This window comes from Syngnathus typhle, linkage group LG10 (genome assembly GCF_033458585.1).
Source record: "Syngnathus typhle isolate RoL2023-S1 ecotype Sweden linkage group LG10, RoL_Styp_1.0, whole genome shotgun sequence".
Taxonomy (NCBI): Eukaryota; Metazoa; Chordata; class Actinopteri; order Syngnathiformes; family Syngnathidae; genus Syngnathus; species Syngnathus typhle.
Window position 1 is genome coordinate 6,362,415 of NC_083747.1, and position 24,269 is coordinate 6,386,683.

The 24,269-nt window shown below is 38.8% G+C and overlaps 1 long non-coding RNA gene across 1 annotated transcript in view; it reads right to left on the minus strand.

Moving 5' to 3' along the window:
- Positions 1 to 22,377, minus strand: part of LOC133161145 (uncharacterized) — a 39,191-nt gene extending 16,814 nt beyond the window's left edge. Inside the window, exons 1-4 of the long non-coding RNA XR_009716017.1 lie at positions 22,190 to 22,377; positions 20,742 to 20,830; positions 17,465 to 17,521; positions 12,777 to 12,934 (exon numbers count right to left, since the gene is read on the minus strand). This is a non-coding gene — a long non-coding RNA (uncharacterized LOC133161145). The remainder of the gene's footprint in view (positions 1 to 12,776; positions 12,935 to 17,464; positions 17,522 to 20,741; positions 20,831 to 22,189) is intronic.
- Positions 22,378 to 24,269: the final 1,892 nt, after the last annotated feature.

Here is a 24,269-nt window from a genome sequence, read left to right on the forward strand (position 1 = left end):
ATCTATCTATCTATCTATCTATCTATCTATCTATCTATCTATCTATCTATCTATCTATCTATCTATCTATCTATCTATCTATCTATCTATCTATCTATCTATCTATCTATCTATCTATCTATCTATCTATCTATCTATCTATCTATCTATCTATCTATCTATCTATCTATCGATCTATCGATCGATCGATCGATCGATCGATCGATCGATCGATCGATCGATCGATCGATCGATCGATCTATCTATCTATCTATCTATCTATCGATCTATCGATCGATCGATCGATCGATCGATCTATCTATCTATCTATCTATCTATCTATCTATCTATCTATCTATCTATCTATCTATCTATCTATCTATCTATCTATCTATCTATCTATCTATCTATCTATCTATCTATCTATCTATCTATCTATCTATCTATCTATCTATCTATCTATCTATCTATCTATCTATCTATCTATCTATCTATCTATCTATCTATCACAATATTGTCATCGCCAAACTGGTTAGCACCCAAAAAGTCAAGCTCTTTCCCTTGAGTTCATGCACTGTGCCTGCTTGGAGAGTCCCGGGTTGAGACATGTGAAAGGCCCCCGGGGTCACTCCTCAAATTAATGATGATGTACTCCCCCCCCCCCCCTCCTCCACCCGCACCCCACCTCTCCTTCTCCACTGCTCTCCAGCTGGATCTCTGCCTACCGGTGACAGCTCGATTGAGGGTGATTGATGACTATCTAGGGGACCGAGGCCAACATAATAATATGATGCTGGCACCTCGCAATAATTGCTGGCTCTCATTTACAGATGAAAACGGTAATAAAGCGCTATTGAGACAAAGTATTCTGGTATTTGAGTGAGGTAATTTAAGCGTTGTGTTTTCATTTTTTACTGGTTAGGTTTCTTTGGAAGCTTTGGAGTGAGGGAGAATGGCCTGTATAAAACGTGTGGACTCTCATTTATTCGAACAAATTGAATTATGTGGGGAGAGTACCTCAAAGCAAATGGTCACATTAAGACTGTGAACGGGAAGGGGCAGGAGGGTCAAATGGGATCAGGCAACGCTTTTTAATTTACATTAAGCCACCTTGCCCGAACAACCATGAACCGTTCAACCACGCACGCACGCACGCACGCACACACGCACACACACATGCACACGCACACACAGACACAATCTTTCCTTGCGAGCAATCATTGTCAAGATGTTGATTTTTCAGCATTGTGCGAGTACTCACGCATGATGTCAGAATCACCCAATGTGGTCAGATCAACACAGAAAGCAACCGATCAAGGACCTTTGCTCTTGTATATGTATGGAATTAGTCTGGAGACAGAAAACATGTTGGACACCCTGACAATACACCATCGTTACAGACCACACACCCTGCCTGTTGTAGTGGGCCTACCTTTTGATCATCCATACCCTTACCCAGTGTTATTGGGTGCCTGTAATGAAATATTTAGGCGCACGAGTATATGCTTTTAGACAGAAAATGAAGGCGACAGCAGGAGTTCAAGCTTGTTTAGCGTTTAAAGATTAAAAGAGATGCTTCTTTTTTTTTCTTTGACAGATGTGGGGAAAGAGGGAAGCTCCATGTTTGGACAGATGCAGGCATAATGTGAGAGTCCATTAAAGAGGGACTAACCTGACTGCAGTTCCTTCTGCTTTGATATTAATACTCCTTCTTATCTGAGAATACATTTAAATTATATAATTTTTAAAACATTTAATTCTACCATCATCTCTGTTTTTAAAAGATGCAATATGTTTAAAAAATACTAGTCAATCTCAATTTGTTCAAGGTATAAAAAGATTTTTCCAAAGGTAATTAAAAATAATGAATCTCTTCCAACGTATGTCCATCTATCCATTTTCCTCTGCTTCTCTGGGGTTGGGTCATGCAGCAGTTATAACAGGAAAGTCGAGACTTGTCTCTCCCCAACTATTTTGTCCACCTCTTCCAGGGGTGTCATGAGACATTCCCAGGCCAGCCGAGAGACATAGGGCTCTATTTCCGTGCACAGTAAAAGTAAACCTGTCTGGAGTGGATTTTGGTATTTTTGCAGACGCACAAAGCTTAAAAATTGAGATTTTGCGCCATTGTGGGTGTGAACAAAGCCGAAGGCGGCTGCTGTGCATGAGAGGCACAGTTCTTGACATGGTGGAAAAAGGAATTGATTATATTGAGTCCATCCATGCAGGAGGTCGAAGCATTGAAAGTACATTACTTTTAATAAGGATCTTCAAGCAGACCACCACGGGCGGCAAGTGTACACTTGGGTACCGCCTTCCACCCTGATCATTTGTGTCCATGTGTGACCACGCTATTACTCTGCCAAGGCCAGGGTGGTGATTTTAAAAATATAATGACAATAATAACAATGTGCGCGATCAACTGATTTCTACAATAATTCAGACCGTTGATGCACGGCGTTGTTATATTTATAATTACAGTGATGATATCCATCTCACGTGTGTGGACTGTCATGTAACAATGGTAAACCGCTACTACTATAAAAACTTTATTGACTGTACAGTTAATGTTTTAAGTGGCATCTTTGCAAGTCTTTACAACCCTGCATGTTTGAACATGTTAACCATTGTAATATTAATACGGAAAGCAATACAAGTGTGTTGAAACAGACTCTTAACTTTATTGATGAATGAGGAATGCGCAATAAAAGTCTTGTTATATGTCTGACACGGTCACTTTGAGCTACTGCCTCCCACCTTCCATACGTACCACAGCTCTAAACCTGAGCTAAGCGTTTACTAATTGTGTATTTAGTCTAATTTTGCCAAGATGCAACCTCCAAGTTCTTGACATCTTATCTTTTTGTTAGACCTACATATTCCACTTTAATTTTTTTTCCCCATTTGACACAAACTCTGGAGTACTATAACCTGAATAATAAGCTCGCTTGCACTTTTAAGTAAACTTGCTAATTTGCATCTGTACAACTAAACTCCTATTAAAGAAAGTTCCCCGGCTACGTTGTAATCATGAAGGTGTCACTTTCCTGATAATCTGGCGTTGATTAATGAGCCACCATGAGGAGGTAAGCGCATGATTGCGTCTATGCGCGTGTACACATTGGCTGGGGAGGGTGAGATGTATTTCTTTAAGGGGGGAGGGTGGATATAGAATGGAAGCGGGGTGATCAAGAAGGTGATACACTCATCTTTCCAAATTTCACTCATGCCATTTTAGGACAATTTGAATAGGTACAGATGTAAGATAACCCCAATGCATTATAGTACAAAATCATTCTAATACTAGTATGTACCTGATTCTACATTACAAATATGTAGCTGGAATTTTTACAAGTCATGTGGATTAACACTATTATACAAGTGTAAGTCCATTTTGACACACTGGATGTAGCAACAGGGAGCCGTCACAAACAAGAGAAAGAAGAATATCCAATAATCTATTTTCAATTGGTGGTTCTTTTCAGGGTCGTGCTGTAAAGGAATTCATAGCAGATGACTTTGGGGCAAGAAAGTACACCTTGGACTGGTGGCTAGTTTTATCTGCAAAGTTTCAAATCTTGCATTTTGCTATTGTTTTTCCCGGTTACAATAAAATGATCATTGAGACGTTTTTGTTCGAAAATGGTCTAAAGGTGAATTATCAATTTTGGACGAAAGCAGAAACCTTGAAAGCAAGCATTTTGTGGGCTAATTATTTTGGAAGTCTGGTCTCTCTTGCAACCAGTTGCATATAATACTGCCGTGGACACCCACGATGTATGTTGGTCATCCACGAAAGCCCTGGCGGGATACTGACACGGAAGTGGCCTGGGGGAAAATGAGCTCAGAATTCTCTTGCCACGGCAACTGACCATTGACCCGGGCCAAGAATCCTGCCTGACCACTAAGGATTGCCTTTCCAGCAGCCATGGAATTGTGTGCATGACTCAAAAGGAGCCACAGGGCTCACACTTTGTAGATATGTGTGTTTACTCGCTTCTAAAATGGTCACTCGATGAGTACACAATCACACATTGATGGCGATGGCGGAACCATTGTTTTCCGTGTTTCACTGCAATTACGTTTATCTTACGACTACACCACTAAAAGATAACGACTTGACAAATAGATCAAATGAATTGAACGAGTAAAGACAGATCACGGTGGAAGGTTAGAGTATATTAAGTCGCTAACTGACAAAAAAATGATTTCATAAAAATACCGTTTGCTCACGTACTATAAAATCAACCTCAAAAGTTAAATTCAAAAGTAATGGTTTTGCATTTTGTGGATTCTGGTTGTTCTGGTGTAACCTTACTAAAGACCTTTTGGTCCCACCTTGAAGTAGAGGTTTCCTGTTCTACTGTATTTAATTTAAATGCTCCAACGAACCAATATCTTATGGTCCACTGTTTCAGGTTCTGTTTTTGGCATCAACAACACAGAAAGTCCAACTGACCTCAATAGATATGGACAGCTGCACAGGCGGACTCGCTTAGTGACAAGAAGCCCCAAGCTGCTCTGAGGCTTTCCAATAGTGACCGTGTTCTCCTTCCATAGCCATAGAAATAAGGTGCAAACATTGTCTCTCTCACACACTAACATTGAAACACACACACGCGCACACACACACGCACGCACAAACACACACATAAGCGCACGCACGCACGCACGCACGCACACACACACACACACACACACACACTGCTTATCCAGCAAAACATTAGACTGTCCACAGTCCTGTCTACTCGTGGAGTCCAAATGGAATATTGATCTCCAACAATCTTCTCAATGTATTTCCTATTTCTTCCCTTGAACAACACAATGATTTTTTTTTTCCATTCCTCCACGTTGGGCCCTAAAGCCCTAATGGTTTTTGCATGAGTAGAATAGTGTTGCAGCATCCTCCAGGCAGTATGTTTAGAATGGCGACTATGGTCTCTTGCTGAAGATTTAATGTGCTGATCATTATTTTTAGTTGGGAAATTGTGCAAAGTAGTCAACATTTTCAGCTTTGTTTTCTAACTGAGGCACTTTTAAAGCTTTATATTAAAAAAAAACAATGTCCTTTTAATTTGTTCACCCTGAGATAATCGGGGTCATTCAGGTCTATTCGCTTTTTATACCAATGTGATGCTTCCAACACGTGTTGGAACAATTATAAGATGTGTAAGACATTGATTATTCTGGGAGAAATAAGTCCAACACATGAAGTTTCAAGTTAATATCCATTATACCTTCTCCTTTTTTTTAACCCAGCTGTGATAGTCTGGCACAACGCATTCATCTGTCTGCCTGTCAATCTTCAGTCCCCTCTCTTTCTCACTGTTCTGCCTCTTCATCCACTCTAAGAGGTTTAACATGTCCAAGTTCGCTCACTCATCCATAATTGATCAACACAACGGGAGCATCTCCTCTGCACTTAGTTAACTAGCTATCTTCAGGTGTTGCCCTAGCAACTGGCCAGAACATAAAACACGGAGAGGATCTGTATGTAGCACGAAAATTGTCGAACCAATGTGTCTTGTAAATCTTAGCGTTGGGTCCTTGTTCCTTGGACATCTTTTTGGATTCCACATGTAGAGGCACACCCAATGTACAATACATGACAAGGGTGACAACGATCAAAAATCTTGTAACCCAGTGTGACATAAACGAGGGATGATTCCTTCTTTCAAGTATTGCATATGTGGCATTTTGTTTTAGGGTTTTCCCTCTTAGCAGTTTCATGTAGCCTGGTAGTTTGCACATCATCTGAGGACACAGGGACACGCAGTCTCGAAGGCACATTCAAATCATCTCACTTCCAGATTTGTGGTTAGAGGTGGTGGTCTTATAGGTTTTAAGGTTTCTTTATGGGTTCCTTTGCACAGATTAATAATAAAAAAGGTCACAGTAAGCATTATGTGATGTAAAACTCAACCATAGATATCATTTTAAAAACAAGAAGCAGATAAACAACTATGTGCAAATCAAAGACCTTTTTTGATTGAAAATAAAAATGTTATTCTACTGAATCGAACCCAATCGAATGCCATTGTCTTTTGATCCCATGCCAAAATATTGTTTTTTATGTTCATTATTTTATCATCTCGGTCCATCATCTAAATCAGCAGCATGCCATTTTTTAAGAGATTGCTGTTGGTCAGAGATTCCTGCCATTTTGAATGAGTCATTTTCTCATTAATATTCAAATAAATCAATACTTATAGATAAGCTCTGACATGGGCTCTATTCTCTTAATGTGAAGAAAAGAGCGGAAAGTTGTAGGAAAGTGGAGGCTGTAATAAAAATATGCATCACTACAACTTTTTTTGTGTTCTCACGTGTTTCAATTTGAAAGGGATATGATCAAGTTCTTGAGAAATTTGTAGGAAATGTAAGCAGGTTGCAGCAAGTGAAAGTTATTTTACCTTCAGGACAAATTTCCCAGCCAGACTCATATACATAGTCGCTATTACTTAACTTTTTGTTCTTTCCATCGCAATATATATTTAGAAAGGTGTTGGATCGATTGTCTTCCAAAATCTTGTCTACCATTCCATTTACACATATATAAAGACACATTTACATTCCTAATGACATAAATCAAGCTGTGTAGAACTCCAGTTATGAAGTTATATGGGCATATGTGCATACATGTAAAAATACATTTTATTCTTTGCTGATTTTTAGCTGGTAAATATTCACCTTCTTTTTCACCCTGCATGCTTTTCTTTAGATGAACTGAAAACATTGTGGATGGTCAGACAAAAAGGACATGCCAATCATCTTTCTGCCTGAATGTGTCTAATTCTGTGTGTACGTGGGCATGTGTCACAGCCTCAGACCATCATGTTGGACACTGGAGTGACACTGATCGTGGTGTGATGCGTACATACTCTGGGGGCCAGGTGGTCGCTCTCTCTGTCATGACCAACCCAGAGTCCCTTGACACATGCGACCAGCACCAGCGCATTGAATCTCCTTTGCATTTCAAATTTGGAAGAAGTCACAATGCAGGTTGCACATGTTGTTTCTACAAGTAATTTCACTTGACAAATATGTATGTTGTTAGTGGTTAAAATTTAAACAATGTGACAATTACTATTGTAGATAGACATGTCAAGTGAATATTTGCCTGAGAATAAAGTCGCCAGTATATTCTCCTAGATCTAGAAATATGGCTATCAAAGACACAAGAGGGCAGCTTTTGAAGAACCCTAAAGATAAAGTCAAAAAATTTCACTATTGTACTTGGTCATAACTCTCAATAAACTAAATAATAGTTCATTTTATATTTCTGAGTGTCTTTTTAAGAGACCTAAAAAGAGACCTATATGACCTAAATCTAATATGAAATAGTTATTAACACTTAGGAGTTACAATTTCAGCCACTTGTATAATTTCCCATTTTATGAGTCATTGCCCGAATTTATAAAAAAATAATTAATGGAGAAAGATCAGTTGTGACCCGATTTTCCATCCTTTTTTACAATCTCCCTATCCCTTCTGCTTGCTGATGCATATGGATATTATAAAGTCATGATCGCCTTTTCAATATTCACCTACATAATAGAGTTAGTACATGAGGCAGAGCCGTGTTACGGGGCAGAGAATGTGTTATATGCAGTGATTATCTTCCTGAGGACGACACAGCCGAGGCAGGCACTTACAATTACTTATTCATAATGCATCCACTGAAACACAAATGCACTTTATTGTCTCATTCTGCATCTTATTTTACCCATAAACCAGAAAATGGGTTGGTTTTCTAATGAAAGAGGCATGTTAATATCAAGGCAGATAAGGGCTGGCATGTGCAGATGGGAGCACCGTGTGGAAACTCAATCACAAGTTCCTTCAATCACTCTAAACCTGAACAAGAGGGAATGGGTGCATTTGAATATTTCCCCCTACCTGAAAGTATTAAAACTATACAAATTTAATACCTACTTAACATGTAGTTGCTTTTTGTGCCTCTTACTTTTGCAGTTCTGCATAAAAAACAGGGAGGTAATGCGAGAGTGACTCTGGCAGGTATGGACATGACATGGTTTTCCAACCAAGCATGTCTGCAAGATTCTCTGGGTTTAATGGTTGCTTGAACTTCTTTATCCCGGAAATTTGAGTAGTGCTTTCTTTTTTTTTTCTGTTATATTCCCAGTGCTCTGCATTCGTTACAAACAAACAAAGTAGTTTGCAGTTGATGATATTTGTGTGTATGTACTGTATTTACTCATAAAAAGTATTTCAATATAAAAAAAATGGAAAACATAAACTTTTAGCATAAGTACGTATATATATTTTTGAATGAATTTCTCAAAATTTGTGGACTTGAGTTAGCTTCATTGCTCGTATCTGAAGAAACGGCTTGTCGGAAAGTCGGCTCATTTGTATCTCATGGCACGACTGTGATTCCAAAGTATTTATGTAGGTAAACAAAAACGAGTGACCCACGGCCTGCAGATTTGACTCTGATGAGCTGATCTGAGGCTTTGTTAGTTAAGAAAGCTCTAAGAGCTCTCTGCGAATGGAAAATCAGGGTTACAACGGAGTGATTTACTAGGCATTAATAGATCAGCCTGGGTCTTGGATGCCACACAAATGCATGGACCAACACTGATACAACACTGATAATGGATGAAAATAAAATTAACCATTACCCAATATCCCCACATAAAGTACCTAAAGAAATTTCATCAGTGGCTGTGGCAAGGTCCCTGCAAACACAACATTGTACCCCAGTGGTCAAAGCACATAAAAATGAAGAGGGAAAAAAAGAGGCAATGTTAATTCTGTAAAGGAGTAGGGAGAAGAGGAAGACATTTCACCCATCCACATTCCTTTATTTTCCACTCCAATGATCACATTAGAATATTTTGAAAGGGGTGCCTCTGTTTGCCTTATCATGCATTATTCGGAGGCATTACCTGGGATTTAACACCGCAATAAAGATGCCTTGGAAGTCTATCTCGCTTTCTCACACAGATGCACAACAGTAATAATATTCATACACAACCAACCCTCAAGAAGTGCTTTCTCTGTGCATGTTAGAATGAGAGATTTATCAACTTTGAATGACACTGAGTCATTTTTTTCTAAAACGCAAGAACAACTTATCGAGGCAATGAATAAGAGTGATATAATTTAGAATGTGAATACCCAGAGTGGTGTATAATCCTATTACTGTAGATGAAATAAGCAAACAGTGAAGAAAAGACTATTGAGGATTTAGGCTGAAATCATGTGAGAATATTTACGTATCTTGATTTTTGTGCAGACAGAAAGACAATTTGTTGGCAGACAGTTGGAGTAATGTTTGGACCATGTCTAAATAACGATTTTGTGAAATTTCGTTGATGCACAGGGAGAATGAGTGAAACCTTCTGAATTATTGTTTTACACATTCTTCTTGTTATTTTTACTAATTATATTATTATTATTGTTTTTAAATCATCCCACTGGTTGGCACAAGATGTCCCCCTGCCATATGCTAACGGTGGCAAAACTAAATGGAATAAAAGGAGCGGCTTTGATTGCTGGTGAATGTGTTTACTCCCACAATGGTGCAAACCTTAATTACTCGAAATGTGCCGGCTTGCATGCTTCTTTGTGCGAGGTCTAACACGCATCCATGTAGACTTACTCTATTAGACGCCTGCATGTGACTTCCTGAAGTTAAGTTGTAAAGAGGTAATTTTTTTTAAACAATAATTTATGTGCAGTGTAGAACTGTAATTATAGTGACATGCGTTATGAAATAGTTGACCATATGAAGTCTCATTCTATCTGCGTTACATGAATTCATTTGCCAAACAGAAACAGGACCTTATCTCAAACTTACACAGCATCATTTGATAAGTTAATGTAAAGTGTCACATTTATTCTCCAATCATAATGGTATTTCATTACACAGTGTCACCAACTTGTGTATTTGCAAAAATGATAAAAGGGTACAAAGCCCTGCCGAAGCAAATCTGCAAATACTGTATAATAAATTAAATGTTCTCTTGAATTGTTTTGCCTCATGGATTTTTTACAAAATACACATCACTCAACCTGAGTCGCCTCAGTGAGCTCAGCTCTGTCACTCAAAAGTTCTAACTTGTCACTGAAGTTTTTGAGTCTTTATTCAATGTGGAAGGCTGCACGGTGGGGCACTGGTTAGCATGTCCGCCTCACGCTTGGTAGGCTAATTGAGCACCCCAAATTGCCCCTAGATGTGAGTGCGAGTGTGGATGGTTGTTTGTCTCTGTGTGCCCTGCGATTGGCTGGCAATCGGTTCAGGGTGTCCTCCGCCGACTACCCGATAACTGCTGGGATAGGTTCCAGCACGCCTTCACCCGTTGGGGGAAAAGCGGTATAGCAAATGGATGGATCGATATTCAGTGTGGACCTTTATTATATCTGGATTTTATTTCTTGTGTATTTTGCTGTGGGGAGCGGCTGGAGTGCCTGCCCTCTGTCTGAAATTGAACAAATATGTAAATCTTTTGTGAGCTGCCTATTTGTGGTGTGCAAGATTGGTGACGAAGTGCTCCCTGAACCACTGAAGAAAAGACAAGAAAAGCTGCTTTATGACTGTGGAAAATGTCTCCTCAAAGACAGCACTACATCTGTTATTTTAATGACCTTTATCATAGTGTAGTCCCCCCTCCCCCCCACTAAATCAGTAAATAGTAGGACATATACAGCATCAGGATTTTGGAACATGTGCAAACTGATTTTACTAAACCTATATAGAGGGATGCCCCAGCACTAAAATATGCAGTTTGATACTGAAAACAATTGATGCACATGAAAATATAATCTTGTTAGTGGAGAAAAATAAGAAAGAAGCAAAAATTGTCTCCAATTCAGCTGATTTGTGTCATTTTTATGCTTTTTATTTGGCTCTAGACAAGTTTTTCATCTCTTTCTTGTCTTTCCCTCAAAACTTCGCTCTGTCTCCATCTTTCCCGACCTTTTGCTTCATTGCTCTCCCTCCGTGCCTACCTCTTTTCTACCGCACTACCCACTTTTCCTTTCGAAGGCCAAGGATTCCTACAGCCCCACTGAGAGAAGTGTGTGAAAATGGACAATGCAGGTCCCCTGGTGTGCCCACCCCCGGCACAGAGTGTGAGAAGAGGGCCTTGCATTTGATGCCTGACTGACCGAATCTTCTGCCAGATAGCCGGGCCTTTTTATTCCCAGCGGCACTGTGAGAGCACGGCCAGAAGTGGTGCGGAAGGAGAGGGGAAGGCGCAGTAATTGTATCAAGGTCTGTAGAGATTCCCCACCCACCTACCCTGGGCCCCCCTTTCTCCCCGCCTAAGCCACCCCTACACTGCTTCTCAGTTAAAAGGAAAAAGGTCCCTGGGTAGCAAGAAGCAACTTCTCTCCAGAATCACCAAAAAACAGTGTGCAGTCATATATGAATAACATTCAATTTATCACATGAAAGCCCATATTGAATACAACACCTTGCACTGTCCCCAATTCCATCTATTTTTCAACACCTTTGATAGAAAAAAAAACAATAAATAAACAGAGTTGTACTTCCAAAATTACTTTTGGATTGTATACTGTCATGGAAACACATTCTGTAAAGTTACGCTGTGTCACAAATGCCCATTATAAGAAAATAGATGACATGCTCTTTTGCTGTGAATAGCAAAATATATGGTGGTTGCAATCTAAATTCTATTAGGATTATTTATTTATTATTTAAAAAAGGAAAACTCATTTTCAAAGCAGCATAATAAACTACAAAGAAAATAAACAATAACAAACTGCACTAAGGAATTTTTCATCATGTGACTGAAACAGAAATCATAATGGTTTGTCTCATCTTTGTCTGAACGTAAAATCCTGTGCTTATCTTTAAAAAAAAAAAAATACATCTATATTTATTATTTCACCGGGTAATAAACGTGATTAATGTGTGTGTAAAATCCTATCAAGGGATCTAGAAATAGACCACTTAACCTCTATTAGAGAATTTTGTTTTGTTTCAATTTCGTTCAGTGAACGATATGCAAATATGCTAGTCTACCGTACGTCTAATAGCTACTTTACTAAGTTCTAAGTACTAAGTTAACATCTATTCTCATTCAACTTCACAACATAATCAGCTATAGGAGATCTCAACTCTGGTTGACGAAGATGCTTCAGTGGCCATTTGAGGATTTTATGAGAACTCCCAGTACATTTCAAAGGTCCGTGCTCAACGCTTCACATTTTCTACATCCCTTCCAATTCATTACCCCCCTCCCCACATGTATTATTCTGCCTGCTACACATCCCCTGTGGTCTCTCGAGGCCGATTTATTGGTGGAAGCATTTTGACTCTGTTTACCTTTTAAAAGCTGGCATTTAAAGGTCAATATTTTGTCTCAACTTCAGTCTTCAATATCTTGGCATGATCACTCTGCTTTGACGAGCAGTGCAACTTCATTATTATTGGTGACGAATTTAGAAAAATATGATCTGTTAATCTATTCAAGCAAGGTATTCCAAAAAAAAATAAAAAATACAGGACCATATTTAGCCTTTGAAATTTGAATTAGTTTTTCTGAATTTCGCCAATTGTGTTGATGGTCTAGGATATTGGTCAACTCATTAGCAAATGGCCAATTTAAGACATTATTGTTAAAAGACATGCTATTGATTTTATAAATGACTGCAGTTTCAATACATTGTGCATCAAGATATATGTTTGACATTTGTTTTGAAGGCTAATTCATCATTAAAATGTGCGAACTACCCATGGATTTTTTTTCATGGTACACACACAAATCAAAGTACAAAGACATTGTTAAATAATACATTTGTACCTCAAACGTGCACATGAATGGATCTTGTCTGGACGTTATCACCCATCCATTTTAACCGCTGCTTATCCCATTCATGGTCATGTTGGAGCCTCTTCCTGCTGACTTTGGGCAAAAGGCAAACGACATCATGAACTGGTGACCAGTCAGTAATAGGGCACCTGGGGAGAGAGACAAACATTCATTCTGTCACAAAGTGGGTATTGTACGCTGGCCGCCTAGACCGAAGTCCATCACATCATCAGAGACATGCATGGCATCATCATTGCTGAATCCAAAGACATCCAGTTCACACGTAAGAAAAATCCTGGTAGTACTTATTATCCGTCCGTCCATCCGTCCAGCCAACCATCGTATATTTATTATTATTCTTTTGACATTGCACTTTGCATTAATTTGCAATGTAATATATAAAGCGCACGACAGAGCAGTCACATTAGCTCCCATATAAGAGAATAAACATATGCATGTTTCAGATAGATTCGTATCACGTTCGGTGGGGTTTTCTCAAGAGGGCATCTATGACGATCACTGTAAAGAAACACAAGTTCAGAGAGGCATTGACTCGTATACACTCACATACACACACAGTAATGGGTTGTGAACATCACGGTGTTGCACAGCCAAGACAGAGACATACGTAAATCTTATTGTACAATAGACAGGTGTGGTAATCCAGAGAGACATTTAAAGGCCCCTCACCGCAACTTTAATTCACTTCAATTGTCATTGTAGAGTAACAGTAGCTCAGTACAGTTAACAGCCGTCAAGAGACCTAACCTGTGATTAGGTATATATTGCAGGTGTCAAACTTCCATTATGAAAATGTAATTCATCAAGATCATAATGATACAATACAATTCCTCTAAAACTATATATTGAAAGCAAACAAAGACTATCATCGTAGATTTCAAGTAGTTGTTGTGTAAATTATGTGTCTTTGGCAAAGGATTTGGGAGAGTGGTGCTCAAAAAAGGCAACCGTTTGCCAATAATTGATATCACTGTCAGCGTCAAAGCACGTCTGATGGGAGGGCATTCGGTCACAAACCCTCACCATAAAATTTTCAGGTGAGTTTGAGTCACAGAAGCCAGCGCTCAACAGTGTAAGAGCCAAGAGCAGCGTGGGGGAAGGGTCAAGAGGGTCACCCCATCTGAACAGCACGGTAGACATAGTTCTTCTAATGTCATCAAAATGCTTCCAGATATGCATCAGCAACATCCAATAAATCAAATCAGCATTTTAGCTCTTTATAACACCATCAAAAAAGATGACAAATGTAGAGCAAAGGGTGTGTATGGGGACATTTGAAAAGACGTGACCAGAGGGCAAGCCTACATTGGGTAGCTCATTTTGGCAGGAGTATACAAATAAAAGGGCAAAATTACGTCAAGCCTTTGGGCTGTTGACACTGAAAGGGCAATATTTCTAGCCACCTTGTCTCTAATTACGATCTGGGTTTTTACCTGTGTCCTACGCTTTGATGACAGACAAACGGCACGCAGAAAAATATCTCACACATGCATATAAATACTATATTCATCGACATAAAGTATTCCTATTCAATTTTTGATTAACTGTGGGATTTTATGGGGAGTTGGATATTGCAGCATAGTCACGTAAATTGTGTTTTTGATGTATGGGGTGGGGGGGAATTTGGAGGTTACGTTTTTGGCTTATTACCCAACAATCAAAGTCAAAATAAACAAAAACTTGGACAACAAATAGAAAAAAATGTTTCTAGAGTTTTAAATTACTAGAGTCAAGTTGACCTCAAGGATAGAACTTGATCGTACATTTGAATGCATTATAGTAGGGTTAAAAAATATCCCTTTGAAGATCTTGCCATGTTGCCGTACTTTTGAACCGTAATGATGTTTGGAAGTTAAAAGCTCAAGGTTTTAGGTCTTAACCCTAGTGCTTATTGATCATTCCATTGACAGAGCACTCTCTTCAAAAACTTTAGCACTTATAATACATTTTGGAGATCTATAATATGATTGACAGGAAGGAATGTTGGTACGCTCTGTTACATTTGTCCAAGCAGGTCCTGGTTGCATCAGTCACACCTGGTGATCGCCTAAGGCTTACCAGCCTGCAATTTCATGGCTCAAAAGTACAATCTCTCATTCTGTCAAGATACACTCCTGATGGAGGTACGCTCATTTATACCTGCATGCTTTCTACCATTTTGGGGCAAAACACACAACTTAACAAATTCATTGTAACACTCGTCATAAAGAATGGCACAAGAAAGGGTCGAGGGAATTACAGATCAACTGCACTACCTAAATTTCAGCCAGCTCACTGGGCTTGTATGAGAAGTCGGAAATGATTATAATATTCAATAAAATATTTGGTTGTATTTTCAAGAATACAAATAATTATGATTTGACATTTTAATCAACATTTTTAAAGAGTTTGAACTTTTATTTATGACAACAATGAGCAATAATAAAATAATTATCTCTAACATCTAACTTTTGTTTCTGAAAAAAAAAACTTGCACATATGCTGTATTAACAAGCACAAACGACATTACAATAGTTATTTTAGGAAATTGTTGGAATTTGTGAATGCGCACACTGTTGGGGTCGTATTAAATGTACTAAACACTGCGTACTGGAATAAAACATCATCTTAATTTTTTCAGACCATTTATGTCAGTTATTCTTAAGAGATGGGGGGGTAGGGGGGCATGTAATGCTGATAAGAGTGAGATTGATTACATTTGGGAATCATTTTACTCCCACTGGTGACATATTTTCAGGGATGATGGTCCTCCAAATCCTGTGAATCATATTACTACAGGGTAAGAATGCACCCTTAATTCTCTGTTCAATGCACCTGATATATAGCAACGGGAACACCTATATTTATAGACTTTACTGTGTTTCAAGCATCATAAAGAAAACATAATTATGCATAGTTACTTCTGCGTTCATAATTCATACAAACAATGCTTTTACCCAGATGATATGGGACACACAAAAACGGGGGTCATGGTTTTCCTATAATCAATACGCATTTAGTTCAAATTAAATTACATTTAAATCATGGTCGGTTAGAGTCAAGTTAAGATGTGTCAATAACCTTTAAAAGGAGAAGAAAAAAGTCAAGCAGATATATGTATTGATGGTGGAAGAAAACAGAGCAACCATAATCTCCATATTCAAAGCATGAGCACACTTAAATGCATCTGGATGTCACATTGAACTCCAGCAGCTGTCTGTAACGTTGAGCCAGGGGCAAGTGCGGGCAAAGTTCAAAGGTTAGGCAAAGTGTGATGCTTTATTACTGTGGAAAAGTAATTTTCTATCAATCGATTTCAAATGATCATAAGCCTTGAGGGGGCATCAATGATTTAATGCAGTCTCATAAAAAGCAATCGAAGAACATTTGGAAGGAAGTAAATCTGTTTCGATTAGTTTGAATTTGATCTGATGTTTTTGGTTTTATTGCCTTGTGAAGTGGGAAATGTTAGTCCAAAAATAAAAAAAAACCTAATTAATAGATGCAATTATTTTTTTCTCACGGGAGAAGGTGGAATAAGTGCAGGGAGTGATCAGAAGCTTTACCAAATGGCAATTCTTAACACAGTCAATATTTCTTAATTAATTAAAAAATACAAGTTTCACATGTTTAAATACCAAATGCAATGGTCAAATAAAAAGACAAAATATATAAGCAGCTCATTCATGAATATGTGCATCCAGTCTTGCAATGGACCCATCTTTAGATTTGCAGCTGATAGCGTGTCGGGCTCAAATAGATCCTTCTCACCACCGACACCCCAAGTCAGACTCTTTGATAATTCCCAACTTGGGTCGCCTCCCTGTGATTGACAGTTGGTAGATTGCCTGTCGCCCAAACACAAATGTGAGGGAGACACAGTCGACATAGTCAATACCCAACCCAACCTTTTGATGTGCCTGCACTTGCGTAAGAAAAAAATATCCACACTCGCAAACAACATAATCATGACGGGTAACTTTTTCATATACATACAAAAGGAGAGGAGAGCAAAATCTAACATTTACACAATAAAGGTGAATGTTTTAGTTATGAAAATCCTGTTTTGAACTGAGAAGCTCACATTGGTATGCTGTGATGTAGGACACACACACACACACTCCAATGTGCCATACACAAGTGCAAGTGCAAGTTAACTTTGGCCAACTTTGGGAATCATCAAATCACAGTAAGTCTCGTTACCCTGAAACAGGAGAAGCAGTCGTCTGGAAACACCTTGTATTTGTCTCAGGGCGGAAGAGACTGTGGCATGTCGTTTACGTGCGTGTATGTGTGTATCGATGTCGTAAGAAGAGTGAGAGAGAGAGGGAACTAGAAAACGAGGGAGCCAAGAAAGAGACCTATAGTCACTTTTTTGTGAATAACAGGGAAATAAGTGCGATGAGCAGTTTGTCACAGCACAATTTTAAAGAAACAATGAGGACATACGAGGACAAACACAAGTCCAGGGCATCAGTAGGGGAAATGGAAGGGATGGGTTGGGGGTGCTAAGGAGGTACTCAAGTACGATGTAGGAAAGGTGGGAGGAGAAAAGTGTGGAAAAGCGAGGGTGAAGTCAAGGGGGAATAAGTCCCGCTGCCCTTCTTTCGCATTCACTACTCAGGTCATCTATGAAGTTCCCCTGCTTTGCTTTCAAGATGCACATCCACCATCTCTACCTTTTCATGTTTCTTTCAAGAGGATTATCCTCAATTCCTGTAACGCTTAGAGGGGATCTGCAGTGAAGAAATGAAAAAAAAAAAACACATCAGTGTATATTCATCTCAAGATGTATTGTCATTGTTGAAATCACAAGTAGGAGAATGAGCGTGAGGTGTGCCAATAGAATGAAAAGGTCATTGTGTTGCCGGTGACCAGAGGGGGTATTTTGTGCAGGGAAATTGCACTGTATTGCTTTTGTGACAGAGGAAATGTAAACTGTCTGTGTGGGTGTGTGACCTCTCACAGAGAAAGACGGGCGACTAAATGGCCACAAAACACCCCCTGGGAGAGTTCTCTGTGTAACTAAAACAGCTTTATAGGCATGATGATGGCCGATTGTTTGCTATGCTCCCACAAGATGGTGTTTGCAGATCAAAACAGGAAGCACAGTGAGGCAACAGTGACTTTCAAAAGTAAGTCACTTATAAGAGGAATTTTGTGCTGACATCACAAACAAACTAATATACTTTACACACAAAAACACAAATTAAAAAGAAAAAATAGACACAATTATAAAAGTAACATAGTTATTATATTGTGGGTATTTTCCTATATTTTCCAAAGTTTCCAGTTTTATATCATATATTCCTTAAAGTAAAAAACACCCTTTGAATCACAGATAATTTACAATGATTGACTGAAATCATTATAGGAAATAAAGTATTATTGAGTTAAAATATTGCATCTCCAAATTCAAACGTTCTATTATTTTATCTTTATATTTTGTCGATGAATGCTATAAATTTCCCAGCTCTTCCCTGCTCCCCAAAGTCAGTTAGGAGTTTGTGGAAAGAGTAGAAAAGCTGCCACCTCCTGGTTGGCTGAAATATTGCAACCATACGTTCAGAAATCCTAAAATGCACCACAGGCTGGAAATATGTTGTACGTGGAAAGCTGTTATCATCATAATCTTTATTTTTCAATAGAAATATTGAAATAAAACGAGTAATAAAATACAGTATGTTTTGTACATGTTTTATATATTTGTTTTAGTTATTAAAAATAATCTTATGTATATTTGAAATATACTTAGTCGCACATTGAGTCATGTTAATGAAAAATCCTCATGTGCAGCAGCCCATCAAGGCAGAACTAAACACTCTATAATGTGACATCAAAATCTTAATGGATGACTGGGCATAGTCACACTATATTAATGCTGCGACATTTCAGCACACGTGTGGACATCACATCTGCAGCGCACAAAATAAAATGTGATTTAATACCACTTACCACATCCTCTGCAATACAAATGCAGTGCATGCAAGAGTGCACGCAGACACACCGAAATTTAAATTTACACGATCATGTAAAACATTATAGACTAGACACAGTGTTATTATATGAAAAGTTTAGCATGATGTGGATAATAATATACACTCACCATCTAGTATTTATTGGTTAACATTAAAGACAGAAGAAATGCAAAAAAAATAAACGTAGGGTTTTTTTTTTTATATAGAGGGGAACAATCCTAAAAGATCTAGTACGACAATAACTAAGTATAACTAATAAGTATAATTTTGATATCGGACCAAAGATTCAAGCATTACAATTATCATCTTTGTGTTGTTTTAAATATTCACTCAAATATTTGCACTTGTAATCGAAATGTTTTTGTAGGATACACACACACACACACACACACACACGCACCCCCCCCCCCCACACACACACACACACGCACGCACACACACACACGCACACACACACACAGAATTTCATACAACAATTTTGTGGTTAACAAAAGTAGGAGTCATATGAGGTTTGACAGCTTTAACTGAACCAATAGAAACTTAAACCGCTCGGTTGACATCTGGTGTCACGTATGGTGTCAGATCCAAATCAATATTAGAGAATGGAATAAAGTGCCCTGTTACTTCCTCTCCTCCCTCTCCTATGTCTCCTTCGTCCTTCTCCCTTCTCTTCACTGACGTTTCAATTGCCATTATTCTACAAACGTCTCTACCGGATATTCTTTTGCCTCTAAGATAGGGTGACCCAGAAGTAAAAAAAATAACACTGGTGGTTGACAAGGCTTACATATTCATACACGTATGTATATGTGTGTGTGTGTGTGTGTGTGTATACACATACATACGTATATTCATAGCACTTGCAATGGATACAACGCAAGCCCTCATACCGTCTCTAAATTGCCCCACCTCCTTGTACCTCCCAGACCTCCCACATCAACACGTTGTCCAGTAGTATAGCTGTCTGATTACTTGTTACACTACTTTCCACTTGTCTCCCCTTCATCATCTTCCCTCCAACAACCCCCCACCCCATTTTACCATATACTTTCTCTGCCTTCCACTTCAAGCCTATCCCCTTGTAATGGAGACCTCCCACACCAGTACCAGATTGCCATGCACTCATCACCCCTTCATCCACTTTCTAATCCCCTGGTTACTCTTTAGGTTTCAAACTCCATTTGGCTGATCCATCGGACCCCCCCCCCCCCCCCCCCTCCTCCGCGCACACACACACTAACAACGGTAAATGATTTCGAAGTGATTTGAACAGTGTGAGGGGAGCCAGTTAGAAAGCCAGCTGCCATGTATATCATTCACTTATTCATCTTTACATTGATTAATGGACGGACGGGTCATGGGTCAACCTTTTATTGTGCAAGTAGGTTGACCTGAAAACAAATAAATACGGTTACCGCCCTCATTCCCTGATATCTGACTCCTGCTCTTGTTAGACCATCAGTAGTTGACCTTGGTTAGTGACAGTTGGCTAAAAATTAACATTGGATAGAGGTAGCAGTGCGCGTTCCTAACATCTGTTCCATATATAAATACGGTATGGTATAGAACAAATGTGATTCCGCAGGCTGATCAAAGTTTTAATTGACCAAGCTCATGAGATCAACCTTGTTCTTTTTTTGTTTATTTATATATTGTATGTGAGGAACATAGGCTCCTTTTTTTGTGCTTTTGTTTTCCTACCTCACAATTAGTCTGGTAAAATATTCAAACTTCTTTCTTGTTCCTTGGTCATATTACTCAAAGAAGACAACATATATCTCCACAAATTGAAAGATATCCTGAAATAAAAATGGTGTGACGTGCTTTGGTCACAATACCCCAAGGATCAAGAGTGACAGCATCCGTCACATCATCATCCTCTCTTGAAAATCATGTTGCATGTAACAAATTTTGGGGGTGCTTTTCTATCTTATGTAAATAAGACACTGCTCACCCCAGCTTCAAAGCTTCATATTACCTTGATGAAGGTGGTGGGGCCATAGGGGCCCATGCCCGCTGACCAAGATGCTTGTGCCCCCCACACTTCCCACCATAAGGTGCGGATCTCTAAAAAAAACGATACATATTTTTTTTATCATAGAAGGTATTTTTGTGTTGTGAAAAACAAGTTTTGAGTTGTTCATCACAAAAAACATAAAAATATGGGTGGATGGATGAATTGTGATTTTGTCCTATTGATAGCCAGTCTTATTCGCAGCAGCCTATCACGGTAATGTCTACGACACGAGTGAAAAAAAAAAATTGGTTTGGGAGCAAGATTGTTTGATTAGCCAAACTGTTACATCGTCATGAGGCCATCAGCTGAAGTGCTTGCTGAAAGAAATTATTTCTGACATACACTATAGGCAGCTCAAAATGTAATTGGTTGTACAATTTCACACTTCATAGATGTGCATGCTTTCCAGAGACACAAATAGTGGAATACAAGCAATTAAAAAGTCGTTTTTACATTATATGTCTTGTGAGCACTTTTCTACATGTTTATAATGCCTACCCAGTCAACAATGAAGCAAAGCCTTCGCAACCTGTGTGACCCCGATGCCTGGTATCTCACTCCGCTGATTGACAGTAATGCTATTTAATCAAATGTCAAACAGCACAGGTTTATGATACACCAGCCAACCTTTCAATCGCAGCTTCAGGACTGTGTGCAAACACACACGTATGCTGCATGCAATAGCAGTCAATTCAAACAGTCAATTGTATATCTGTCTATTATGTGTGTTTAAGAAAAAAAATGCGGGGGAAAGAAAAGTCGTCAGTTCAATGTCTTGTTTACGTGGTTGTCATTTATTCCCTGTCAGTGGTTGTGTACAAAGGGGAAAATTCTCACATTTCAAACACTCCCCTGCCACTTCAAAAATAATTGGTCAGTTTATTGTGCTGAACAAACTCCATGCCCAGTAGAATTCAGTTTTTGTTCCCACACAATGAAGCTGCCAAGTGCTCTCTCTCTCACCTCTTTTCTTGCTGACCATGTGTCAACATGGAGATATCAGCAAAAATACCAATAAAAATGTTATTTGGCGGATGATGGAGATCTCGGTCAAGTATTGGTCAAGTCTCACACTCATTCCTTACTGTACAACAGTGTAAACTGTGGGATTTATTATGTAGAGAACATTGAGTGTATTAGATGGAAGAGTAAAACATATTTATTTTAGTTCACCTGAAAAGCTTTATTTTTTTCAACCCCCTGAACGACTAGCCCTCCTCTGTCACTTTCCAATTTATTTTTGTTCAGATAAATAAATAAAAAATCTTTTATTCTACAGTTTGTGCTTTATGTGTGCAACTAATTTCAGAAGAACTACATCAGAGTGCATGCCCCAGTGAGGATGTGTTCTTATTACAATAAAAGCCAAGTTCATACTACACCTTCTTGTTGAATCATGTAAATCTCACCTGCCAAGAAATGCTGAGCTCAGGAAAAAGGAGCAAAAAAAAAAAAACCTCATTGACTTTGTTTGATTTTCCCCCTAGGCTCACTTCACATAATTTGTTCTTGTAACCCACTTTGGAGCTCAGAATAGCACACACTTATACTGAAGAAGTATTAAAACAACAGTCAATAGCTTTATATTTGTAGATAGTGCTGCTGAACTCAAGCATGAAAATGGGCGTATCCTGATTTTCGTGCCTACGCAAGCCTCGATGCGCTTGTTTGGGAATTTGTTTCAGCTCTCTGCACCATGGTGGGTGTTTTGGTGTACATCAAGAAGTCATCTTTTTTTTTTTGTCTTTTGGTGAGGTTTGACAACTTTCTGAATTTGTAAATTTCCATTTGCCTTATTGCCACTAACTGTCAGATTGAAAATGAATAACGCCCCGACAATTGCAACAGCTCCAAACCTCTGTGGGCCACAGGCAAAACCGAAAAATTGCGAAACGATGCAAATTTGAGATGGACTCAAGATCCATCGGTTTTTACCTCTCTGCATTGATACGGGTTGAGTGTTTATTCTATGTCGTAATTTAACAATTTAATCGCCACACTATTTAGGGTATGGAATCAAAATCTCTACTTAAACCACGACACCAATAGTTTCTGCTGTTTGTATCTATTTGTGTATATTATGCTATAAATCAGCTGCGTTGCGATTGAAATTTGCTGGTGTCTATGTTCCTTCTGACTTGGCCTTCCAAAACAACGATATGGACTAATATAATGTCAGAGCAATTTGTGATAGCAAAACTTACGTAAACACCTTATTTTACACTTAGACACCATCACATGCAAGGTTGCAAATTACTTCACCCAATACCTTCTCCGTCTGACACTGCATTATGAATCCCTCTGATAGTTCTCTAGAGGAGTACATCTATTTGACAAACAACACACGCACGCACACACACACACACACACACACACACGTAATCCACCTCCATCATGAGTAAAAATGAAGAGATGCTTAAATGGCTGTGTCAGAGTCCCACAAGCAGCTGTAATAAAATATCTCCAGTGTGCATTCTGATCAATGGAGTAGAGAAGAGACGCAAGCTGGCGGGGTTAATGGACCCCGCTCTATTTAAATACCATCTGAGGGACTCTGGGGAACGGCGATTGAGAGCGAAAGGGAGGAAAATGAAAATAAGGTAGTGAACAAGAGTAAAAAGAGCAAAGGAAACCATTAAATATTGTAATGGAAACAGTTATCTTAAGATTAAGAACAGGGACTTTAAGATTAAGAATGTTGTATGAGTGGATCAATGCAGATATCCATGGCAAGTGTGTTTAGCTCTTTATTTCCTTACAAAACTTTTAAAAAACAAAATACCTAAATTTCAACTTTGATGATTAACATTTATCGGCTCAAATATTATAAAATAAGTTTTCATCAAGGTTTAGATTTTTAGGTGTGAAATTGTATCAACTGGAAAAAAACATACCACCCATTTCATTGTACAATACCTACACTTGGACAAACACAATTGTTTCCCTAAAACAGTTGCAACTGTGAGCACTGATACCAACATTGATCCAAGCAGAGCTTTTGTAATGGACTCCAATAACAGCTCCATTACTCCTGGCACACTGATTAGTGTGTGGGGCTGACTTTAAGGATTGTCACACACAAGCACATCATGAATGTAATGACAAAAAATTCCCCCGTTTGCACGCACACACATAGTCAATCATTCACATTTGTCGGGGACAGCAGAACTAAGGCAGCTAAAATTTGTCCTCAACAAATTTAACAAATATTAGTTTCCCTTAACCAATTTATTTCAGACTGGATTTACCACTTCACAGAACCTTGAGGATTAACGTGTGCATGTGCCTAACCGCGACCCATGAACACTGTGAACTCAAGTTCAATGAGGGATAGGTGTATCTGTCGCGTCTTTTTCTGCAAACACAAATCGGAGCCCAGGTTGTATCGCAGCTACAACTACAAGGCAAATTAAATCAATGGGCTTCCCACTGGCAGATGGCTCACTTTAACACTCAGTTAGCCTTTAGATAATTGAGGCGTTGACTCGG